Source organism: Euphorbia lathyris, chromosome 7 (assembly GCF_963576675.1).
Source record: "Euphorbia lathyris chromosome 7, ddEupLath1.1, whole genome shotgun sequence".
Taxonomy (NCBI): domain Eukaryota; kingdom Viridiplantae; phylum Streptophyta; class Magnoliopsida; order Malpighiales; family Euphorbiaceae; genus Euphorbia; species Euphorbia lathyris.
This window is the reverse complement of record NC_088916.1, coordinates 57639687-57651393: the sequence shown is the minus strand read 5'-3', so window position 1 is coordinate 57651393 and position 11707 is coordinate 57639687.

Sequence of the window (11707 nt, the reverse complement as noted above, 5' to 3'; positions counted from 1 at the left end):
CGGATAAAATCCTGGATGAAATTAGGCAATAATCTTAGATAGGATCATTTTTAGCCACAGGTATACAAAAATGTCTGTATTGTCGAAACGAGCCGTGCACAAATCGGAGATTGGAAAGAGCCATTTTCAGAAGTAAAAAGCTTACGGTTGACCGACGACGTCTGCATGCTGGGCTGTGCCCACAAGGCCAGCACGGCCCCAACAACCATTTTTTCACCCCAATTTCGGCCTAAGCCTAATTTTCTCCTATATTCTTCATATTTTGATCCCCAAACCCTATTTTTTACTTTATAAATACAAGACCTTAAATCACTTTAACGAATGGGCTGAGATTCACAAATAAATAGGCAAACCTCTGTTAAAATCATTCGAGTTTAGAGGAAACAATCACCTAAATTCTACCAAAATAATTCAAATTAGATTTACATCTCAAACATATTAAACGGTGATCCGTTCTTTGTTATTTTCTAAAATCATACAACCTTGATAATGTTTATGAAGATATAAATCTTGTTTACAAAATATATATATATATATATATATATATATATATATATATATATATATATATTTCGTAGCCTTTTAGCTTTCATTGGAGATGGTTAAGCTTGATCAACATGTATTTATGCTTGATTACTTTAATTAAATCAATTTTAATTTAATTGATACTTTTACTAGTTAAATCTAAATTCTAGATGCTCATTAAAGTGCATGTGACTAAGACTGATAGTGAAATAATCTCGCTTATTTCATAATTCGGGTGTTTCCTCCAATAGCCGATTTGTAATTTCATCCAATTGAGTACTTTTGATTTAATTTCTATTTGCTTAAGTTCTTAATTATACTACAAGTTAGAACACTTTAGTGAGATTTAATCTCGCCTTGAGCGTCTAAATTTTACGAGTTCATAACTTTCTATTTTATCCACTTTAGTCCTTGATTCGGAACTTTCTATTTTATTCACTTTGGTCCCTATAAGTATATTTTCTATTATTAGCACACTTAAACCAATTAATCTTTTTTTAGCATTCATTCCACAAGTTTATATTTTATTTAATTTTTAGAAGGTACTAACAAGTCCTTTGTGGAGTTTCGGGACGAACGGATTTAAAAATGGGTGTGTATTGAGGGAAATAATGTTGCAGGTACTTCGATGGACATTCTGCCAGTGAATTCCATAAGAAATCAGAAACAGACCGTCCCAAGTTTCTGTGACGAAGACAGACTCTTCTGTCAGTAATGCAGCACCTGGTATTTTTCTTATTATTTTCTTAATCAATTTAATTTCTTTGCTTTTTATTCGAGCATTGCAGGTCTTATATGGTGATGATTAAATATGAATGAAGACCCATTAATACCAGACAGGGGAGTAGGAGAAGTGTGTACAAGACGCTCTCCCGCACAGGGGCCCCAAATTTAAGAGAGTCCAATTTTTTTATTATATAAATCTAAATAAATTTATTGTTATTAATTATTACGTAAAAAATTAAGTAAATGTTAATTTATCCAAAAAATTAAAACTCTAAAGAGTCTTAAGAGATCCATTTTTTTATTATTATTATTATGCAATATCTGATTTAATTATTTTTTATTATATGTATTGTGTTAAAAATCAAGTTAAAAGTATTTTGGTGTTTCATTTTGTAGAAACATTATATGAAAGTGTTATTTTTTTAATAAACATGATCCAATTTTTTTCATTTAGCACAGGCCCCTAAAATGTTTAAGACGGCCTTGATACTAGATGTATCTGTAATTCAATTTATTAACATTTTATTCACTTTGTTCAATTAATTGACTTGATTGGAATTTTTCATTATTTATGCTAATATTTTGTTTTAGGGATAATGTATGAAAATAGGTCTATGGTTTTTTGAGAAGTATCAAATTAGACTCCACGTATAAAATAGCATCAATATAGGCTTAACATTTAAAAAAAGGTACCAATTTAGGCATCGAGAATGGATTGAACACGTCATTCCTATTACTCTGTTAAGTTATGATTTTTGCCTCCACGTACAATTGATAGAACTTAACAGAGTAATATCAATGACATGTCTCGTTCCGTTATCGATGACTAAATTAATACCATTTTTTACATGTTAAGCCTATATTGATGCTATTTTATACGTGGGGCCTAAATTGATACTTCCTCAAAAAATCATAAACCTATTTTGGTACCTTATCCCTTTTATTTATGCTAATATTTTTGTACAAACAATTTTTTTTTTTTAAAAGAATTTAAAACCTAAAGAAATGGTATGGTTAGCCTGGTAAGCCTCAAAATGTTAAATAGGAGAGGTGCCTAATATTTTCTTCCAGGAGGATATGAGCCTTTTCCCGCAAGGAATCTCGGTAACATTTTCCAAACACTGTCTGCATGGCGACTCTTATTCTCTGGGGTCGCCCCTATCGAAAATGCATATACCATGATCTCAATTGGACCTCGAGTCCAAAACACTCGTGTCGTCAACGATTCTCCTGATGCTTGTCAATGAGGTGCTAACCCTACAACTGCAGGGATGTCTCGAGGGAAATGTGCTCGTGTTTGTGTAGAAGTGGACTTAAATAAACCCCTTGTTGCTCGGTTTTTCTTGAATGGAAATATCTATCATGTTGAATACGAATGTCTCCACGTAGTTTGCAACAATTATGGTCGATACAGACATGTGAATGAAGCGTATCAACCCCAGTATCTTGAAGGGCACTCCATCTATCATACCAGTGTCCCTAGAAACTTGACAAGCAATAAATTCTTTCATCATTGGTCAAGATACCTCGAATGTTAGCAGAGATACTTTCAATTCTGCAGTTGGTAAAACTGACGGGGCTACAATAGTTAAAGGCATGGTCGGGTTGTATGGGGGAATGAATGTGTGTTCCTTCGTGTAAATACTCTCCTCGTACCAAGAAACCAGTAATAGGGGTCATTCATCAAGCTACTCAGCATCATGATTTCAGTGCTCATTCATACCGATCAACTCCTCCGTCGGGTTTTGCATTTTAAGCTTCAAAATTAGGGGGTCCTGCTGCCTCAAAGCCTCATTACGCTGAACCTCCGGGCTTTGGAGACTTAAGCTCACATAATGTTTTTGGAGATTTGACTGACAATGTGGTAAACACGTCTATGGATGTTTATAGAGCGCACATCAATAAGGAGAATCTCATGATTCCTGTCGAATCACCGGGCCATAATAAGAGAAGTCGGTCGGGAGCAAATGTCATTGAGCCATTATCATCTCGCAACCTGAATATGCTACATATTGAAAAAGGGCAAACCTATGCCCCATATAAGCAATAATTTTGCTTAGTTACGTGTCTACTACATTTGCCTCTAATGATTTTAACTTGGAATTGTTTTGTAGCCGGTGGTAATGAGTTTCACAGGGCTCTTTGCCACGTGATTTCAGTTCATAAACCTGATGCTCTTGATCTTTTAGAAACTCGCCTCCCCTTCTCTCGGTAGAAGAAATGAGAAGGAAACTAAAATTCTTAAATGTAGAGGTTGTTGATATGGAGGGATTCATATTCTGGAACTTGGATAAATTGAAAATCTCAATCATCTCTTAAAACAAGCAATTTCTTCATACTGAAGTTACTTTCATTGGAGGCTCGCTACATGGTTCGTCCTTCCTCGCTACTTTTGTCTATGTTCGACCTCAATTAGCATTCAAATGTGTGTTTATATCTGATATGCTTTCCCTGTAAGCCCAAATTGGGTGCTTTTGGGTTACAATCGGAGATTTTAACTGCATTTAGATCATGGACGAGAAACAAAGGGGTGTGCCAGGGGTCCTGGATCACTATACATCTTTTGCTCAATGGATTAATGATATGATGCTTATAGATATGTGATTTTTGGGTCCTGCTTTCACTTTGTATAATGTGTCATCTTGATAGAGCCTTATGTAATGCCCATTTCAGAAATCGGTTTCCTGAAGCAGTGGTGTGACATCTTCCCAGAAACCACTCTGATCATGCTCCCATCTTCATCGACCTCAAATTAAATACGCAAGGCCTAAATAAGCCTTTCTGTTTTGAGGCTGTGTGGTTTCAGCATGTAACTTTCCAACCTTCTTCCATTCAACCTGGAACATATCCTCTGATATTTTGAGTGGGTTGAAGTCATTAGTCCCGGAAGCGCAACGGTGGAATGAGAAAAATTTTGGTAATATTTTCTATCATACAAAAGGTTATACCATCGGTTGGAGGGCATTCATATGTGCTTAGAGACTCATGTTACTCGGAGTCTGTTACAGTTGGAATAAAAAATACTCACTGATCTTAATAGTGTTCTTTTGCAGGAAGAAACCTTGTGGTATTAGAAATCACGTGTCAAGTGGTTGTGTTTTGGGGACAAGAAATTCATCCTTTTTTCATACCTCCGCCTTGATTCGTCAGCGCCATAATAAATTTGAAGGTTTGAAGGATGATACTGGAGTCTAGGTTTGGGATAGTGATGCAATGAATCTGCAACTTCAGATTATTTTAAAAAGTTGTTTCAACCTTAAATGTGTTTACCTGTGATGAGATTCACATACCTCTATTTGACATTTTTCCTTTTAAGGCATCGGGCCCTAACAGATTCCAATCCGACTTCTTTCAATGATTATGGCCAAACATTGGGAAGCAAGTCATTGATTCAGTGTTGCATGCCATCTCTTTTGGAGTTATACATTCTAGTTGGAATGACATGTTGCTCACGGTAATTCCAAAAGTAGTTAATCCTGAATTGGTATCTCAATTTCGTCTTATAAGCTTATCTAATGTTCAATATAAAATTGTGAGCAAGTGCATTATAAATCGACTCAAACCTTACATTCGCTCTATTGTGAGTCATACTCAAAGCAGTTATGTACCAAGTGGACAAATAGCCGACAATATTATTCTCCTTCAATAAATGATCCACTCTTTTAAGAAGAAAAAAAGGCTGATAGGGGCTAATGGTAATGAAACTTGATATCGAGAAAGCTTATGACAGGATCTCTTGGTCTTTTTTTGCAGAATATGCTCAATGAAGTCGGGATGGGTGACCATCTAATTAAACTTATTATGGCTTGTGTCTCAGGGTCCAATATGCGGGTTCTTTATAATGGGGAACAACTTCGCCCTTTTCACCCTTCTTGAGGCCTCGGTCAATGTGAACCATGTCTCTTTGTTTATTCGTTATTTGTTTGGCAAGGTTGAACCATATGATTACAAATGCGGTTCAGAGATGCATCTAGAAACCTATTAGTCTTTCTTGTAGAGGGTCTGTAATTTCCGATATATTTTTTGCAGATGACATTGACCTTATGTCAGAAGCTCGGTTGATCAAGTGTATCTTATTCGAGATATACTTAACAAGTTCTCTGAGTGTTCGGGGCAAAAGGTTAGTCTTCCAAAATCCAGAGTTTTGTTTTTTGCTAATGTGTCTAATACAACCAGCCGAGGAATCTGTGATGATCTGGGGTTTGATAATACTTTAGATCTGGGGGGATACCTGTGGATGGGCATTACCCATGAGAGGGTCACTAAGGAAACCTACACCTACGTGGCCGACAGAGTTCACGCAAAACTTGCATGTTGAAAAGAGAATTGTTTGAATTTTGCAGGTAGACTGACTCTTATGAAATCTGTTATGTCTGTTGTCCCTAATTATGTCATGCAGATGACTCTCCTCCCTCGGTATTGTACCAGGATTGATGGGTGCAATAGGAGATTTCTTTAGGACTCTCGAATCATTCGAAAGAGGGTGATCTTCGAGTGCTGAATAGAAAGAGAAACTTCCTTAAAGATTGCTTCATTCCTGCAATGCCAGATTAACCAGATGCAAGTGACAGCGGCAACACGCCAGATCATCGACACCTGTGAGCCAAAATGAATGCTACGAAGAGAGCATATAGAACACAATGAGAGGCAAAGGAGAATCCAAGATGCTGCAGGAGGTCGTGGGTCGGAACCTGGCCATGCAAAACTCTCCAGAAAGTGAAGGAATGAGAAGGGGGAGTGTGAGCATTCCAAACAAATTTATACCAGTCCACCGAAGAGGAACTAAGACTGATAATCGAATAGTACTCTTTGGCAGAGAAAATACCCTTCGTAGAGGGTTGTCAAGCGCAGAAATCAAGATCATCTCTACCCCTGTGAATAGATCAAATACTGTCTTGAACAACCAAAGGAAGAGTGCCTAAGTCAAGCCACTCCGAATTAACCAAAAAATCATCAACAGAATTAAAGCGTGAACGCTTATCCTGATGATCAAGACCTAATTTGTCCGCCACCGATGGAATGATCCACCTATCTGTCCAGAAATTGAGCTTTGAAGACTAGCCAGTCCACCGAAAGGTCTGGTTCCAAATGGATGAATAAACAAACTTACAAAAAGACCAAATCGAGGACGGAGCAATGGAAGCTTTAGGCAAACCAGAGACAGCCAGAAATCTACACTTCAAGAGAAATAGCAAGACTGGTGCCTTGAATTAATTCCCAACACATCTTACCCAAGAGAGCCTGGTTAAAGATCCTAAAGTCCTTAATGCCCAAACCTCCATCCTCCAAACTTTTGCAACAAGTTTGCCAAGGAACCGTGATTGACTTCCTCTGGTCAACCCAACCCGTCCAAAGGAAATTCCTAACACTTCTATTGAGCTTATTCAACAAACCCACTGGCCACTTATAGATCAAGAATGAGTGAACTAGAGAACCAGTAATAGCAGATTTAATTAGAGTTAAACGTCCTGCAAAGGAGAGAGAGCTACCTTTCAATTTGCTAAATTGAGAGAGAAATTTGAAATTTAAGTTTAATTAGAGCTCATCTTTTTTATGTAGTATTTTCTATCACCATCATACATTGAACGTTTGTAGCAAAAGTACAATTGATAATAATTTTTTTTTTTTGAATCACAATGGATAATATTTAATTATTAAGAAACAATGAACATTATTTATTAGTTTTCATACAATGAATCTATGTTTTAGATTAATTCAATTGATATGGTACATTATTCTTTAAAAAAACATGATACACAAATTTTTCTAAGATACAATATTTTTTTATATAATCAAAATTTAACTTCAATAAATTATAAAAATCTCTTTAAATTAATAAATATTAATTTATCGGTTAATTAATATCATTAAATAATAAAATATTATGGTACCAATAATATTAATTTACAGAGGTTTTAAGGCCTAATCATACCTAGGGTAAATTACATTAATAATTTTCCAAGTATCACTGTATCACAAATGAACTATTAATGTTACAAAACTTAATTTCTTAATATCAAAATCATAATACATTTGATTTTTTCTGCAATCATTTTGATTACAAAATAAATAAATAAAACCTAGTTTGGTTGTGATGCAGACATCTAGAATAAGCAAGTAGATTTAGTCACGATAAATTCTCTCACTTATCCACCAAGTCTTTCCAACACATTTGAGGACTCAGGTTGATGTAGGTGGGACTCTATCACATTAAATTCATCTTTTGAAGATATGTTCAACGACTTGCATCACAAGCAATCCGTTTAGAGTGTTAAGATTTGATCGTATATCCCCTTTACACTTTTTGTGAAATAAAATCAATGTAATAATTGTTATACTTACTTTAGTTATCAGCTTAAATTTTTGGCATAATTATTTCTTGAATCTTGACATAATACCATCATGATTTGTCTAATTTAATAGTAATAAAATGGTTAAGAGTTGGAATCATCATGATTAGTCTCAGGCCCGTCCCTGAATCTGGACAGAAGGGGCGTCTGCCCAGGACCTAGGGGTAGAGGGGCCCAAATATGGTAAAAAAAAATTGAAAAATATAGTATGGTAATTTATTGGTATTAATAAGTTTACACTTTTAAATTATTTTTAATTTAAAATTAAAAAAAATGGAGTTTTTTTTTTGAATGAAGGTTGGGACGCGAAGGAAGGCCGGGCATCCCAACTAGGTTAGCACCCCCAGCACAACCAACAACCCTTTTATTAAAAAAGAATAAAAAATACAGAAAAGAGATGGGGAGAGAAGAAAAAAAGAAGGAAAAAGAGAAAAAGAAGAAAGAATTACATAACACGAATATGCGCTACATTGCATAAGTCGTCAAAGACAAAAGCCTGACAGAAGTAGGGAGCCGAGTGCCACCAGCAGGGAGAGGTTGCCGATTGCCCATGGTTAGCGAGTCTATCTGCTGCCTGATTCCCTTCCCTAAAAATATGAGTAGCCCTCCAATTCATTACTAATAAAAGTCTTCTACATCTCTGCCAAACTCTCTTGATTTTCCAGGGGACCTCAGCCTGATTATTATTCAGCAGCTGCACTGCACATAATGAGTCAGATTCAATCCAGATATTGCGCCAGTTTCTGTTCCACGCAGCTTCAATTGCATATGTAATTGCCTGGAGTTCAGCGAGGTGAGCCGGCGCATTCGGAATTGGGAAAGCGAAACATCCGACTACAAATCCCCTTGAGTTTCTAAACAGCCCACCTGCGCCTGCTTCACCTGAAGCACTTGAAGCACCATCTGTGTTTACCTTGATCCAATAAGCCGGGGGGGCAATCCAACGAACAGTCACAAGATCTGGTTCCTGGGGTGGGCGGACAGAAATGGCAGCCACTCCTCTGTATTCAAAAATCAAGCGAAACAACCTGTGCCTAATAGTTTGGATTGAAGGAAGCTCATTCTCAAAAATAGCTTGGTTTCTAATATGCCAGATGAACCACACACACGAAACAACCGCAAAAATCCAAAACTTTCTTCTGTTGCGCCTGATACGATAATCCCGCAGCATTGTGAAGAATTCCGCAAAGGAATCCGCATACCTGGTAGTGATATCAAAAACACTAAAAATGCTAGACCAGAGTTCTTTAGTAACAGCACAGGTCACAAAAAGGTGAAAGGCGGATTCTTCATGTGATTTACACAGCTCGCATCTTTGAGCTAGCGCAAATCCGCGGGCCTGCAGCAGAGGCTGAATTGCCAGCTTTCCATGCAGCAGCATCCAACAAGTTGCAGCTCGTTTGGGAGGGACGAAGGGATTCCAAACAAACCTGCTCCAAGTCACCTTGTCCCCTTGAATAAGGCTCAAATAAACAGACTTTGCCGTAACCATACCTGACTCTAACGGTTGCCAAACGCACAGATCAGAGCCGTCGATAGCTTCCACTTGGCTGATATTAAACTGAACTTGGTCCGGCAACTCGTGTAAATTGAACCAGGCGCCGTTTAATCTGTAGTTCTGAATAGGATCAACCAATTTAGCCTGTAATTTTTTGGGAATGCCAACTTGGTCTGCAACCGATGGCACAATCCATTTGTCTGTCCAAAACTTCAGCCTCGAGTTTTCTCCAATCCACCAAACTGAATCATCATTAATCAGATGAAAATTGTTTCTTAGCGAGGACCAAATGGAAGAATTAGAGATGTATCTCTTAGGAATGCCAGAAGGCTCCAGAAATCTGAGACGAACCAGGTTGATGATGAAACCATGTCCCTGAATAAGGTCCCAGCTGAATTTCGCAAGTAAGGCCGTATTGAAAGTTTTCAAATCTTTGATACCTAAACCTCCATGAACAATTTGCTTGCAGCAGATATTCCAAGGAACCACTATGAGTTTTCTTCGATCCCTGTCACCAGTCCAGATGAAGTTACGGATAGCTCTGTTAAGACGCTTCAAGAGCGCTGTGGGCCATCGATACAATAGGAAAGAGTGCACTAGAGCTCCAGTTAGAGCAGATTTGATCAGCGTAAGCCTGCCCGCAAAAGACAGGGAGTGACCCCTCCAGAGACTAAATTTAGAGAGGAATTTATCAATCAGAGGAGTCAAGAACTGGGACCTAGGAGCTCCTTGAAACAGCGGAACCCCCAGGTAGTTAAACGGGAGCTCAGCCTGTCGGATTCCCAGGATGTCAGAAAGACAAGCTCGTCTTGAAGATGAAATAAAATGACCAAATAGAACCTGTGATTTCTTCCAATTAACAGCCTGACCAGAAAAGTCCTCATAGAGCTTGAAGAAGTCTCTGATGCACCTCATATTCTTCGTCGAGGCCCTTTCGAAAATCAACATATCATCTGCATAAAAAAGATGAGAAGGGAAAATAGCATTATTGGTATATAGCATAGGATCAAATTTGCCCTCAGCAATCATTTTAGAAATCCATCTACTCAGAAAATCCTCAGCAATCCCAAACAGAGTGGAGGATAGCGGATCACCCTGCCTAACTCCACAGGAACAGGCAAAGAAGCCTTTAATTCCGCCTTGAAGAGAAATTGAAATTCTAGCGGATCTCAGAATCTCCAATATCCAGTTTCTAAATTTCAGTGAGAAGCCAAAAGATTCAAGAATGGCCAGCAGGAAATTCCAGTCAAGTGTGTTAAAGGCCTTTCTGATATCTATTTTGAGAGCCATATTACCCCCAAAGCACTTCTTTTTAAGCATGTTAACACCCTCAGATGCGGCAGCTATGCAGTGGTGGATGCTTCTGCCTGCTATGAAGCCAAATTGGTTGATAGAAATGATTCTAGAAGCAATAGGAGCAAGTCTGTCAGCAATAATTTTTGAAATGATCTTGTAATTGAAATTTCCCATAGCAACAGGCCTGAAATGTTGAATTTCGTTAGCCCCTTCCACCTTAGAGATGAGAGCCATAATGCTCGCATTCAGACCAGGAAGCATATGACCAGAGTCAAAGAAGCTGAAAACCATTTGACAAACATCGTTGCCAATTATGTCCCAAAAGTGTTGGTAGAATGTGCCTCCAAAGCCATCAGGACCGGGCGAGCCGTCTTTACTCATGTTGAAGACGGCTTTGCGAATTTCGTCTGCAGAGGGTCGCTGCGTTAGCAGCTCATCATCCAAGGCCGTGACACATTGCGGAATAACCGATCTGACATCTTCATAGTTGATGTGTCTCACACTGCCAGTGAATAAATCTTGATAATATCTTATTACGTGCTGCGCAATTGTGTTTTCATCACTAACAAATGTGTTGTTAATTAGAAGGTTGTCAGGAGATGATTGTACCTTTCTAATTTTGGCAGACTTGTGAAAATAGGCAGAATTACGATCTCCGGCTTTCAGCCATTTCTCCCTGCTTTTGTCCCTCGGCAGCAATTCTTGTCTGTAGATTTGCAGATCAAGTTCCTTTTGGGCCTCTAATTCCTGAGCAAACCGAGTATCATTAAGGCCCTCTCTCGAAATGCAGTTTTGGATATCCTCAAGTTTTGATTGAGCGTCTCTTATGTTGCTGTCAACCAACCCAAAAGTATCCTTGTTCCAAGTCCGAAGCTTAGGTCTTAGAGATTTCAGCTTATAACATAACAGTTGTGCCGGCGGGAGAGAGATATTGCAAGAAGACCAATGATCAGCCACCAGATTTCTCAGCGAATCATGAGTGATCCACATAGAAAGAAAGCGAAACCTGCTTTGTCTGACAGCTCCAGAAGCACAGGAAAGAAGAATCGAGGAGTGATCAGACTTACTTCGCGGAAGAATGGAGCAGCTTAAACTATCCCAACTGTCAATGAAATCTTCGTTCACCAAGGCCCGGTCCAGTTTGCATTCAACATGAGCAGCCCCCCTTCTCCCATTAGACCATGTGAATTGAAGACCAGAACTGTCAATTTCTGTCAATTCACCGTTTCTGATGAATTCCCTGAAATCCCGGCAGCTGCCTTCCGAGGGACTGATGCCAGTTTTTTCATGGGCGCCCGTAATTGCATTGAAA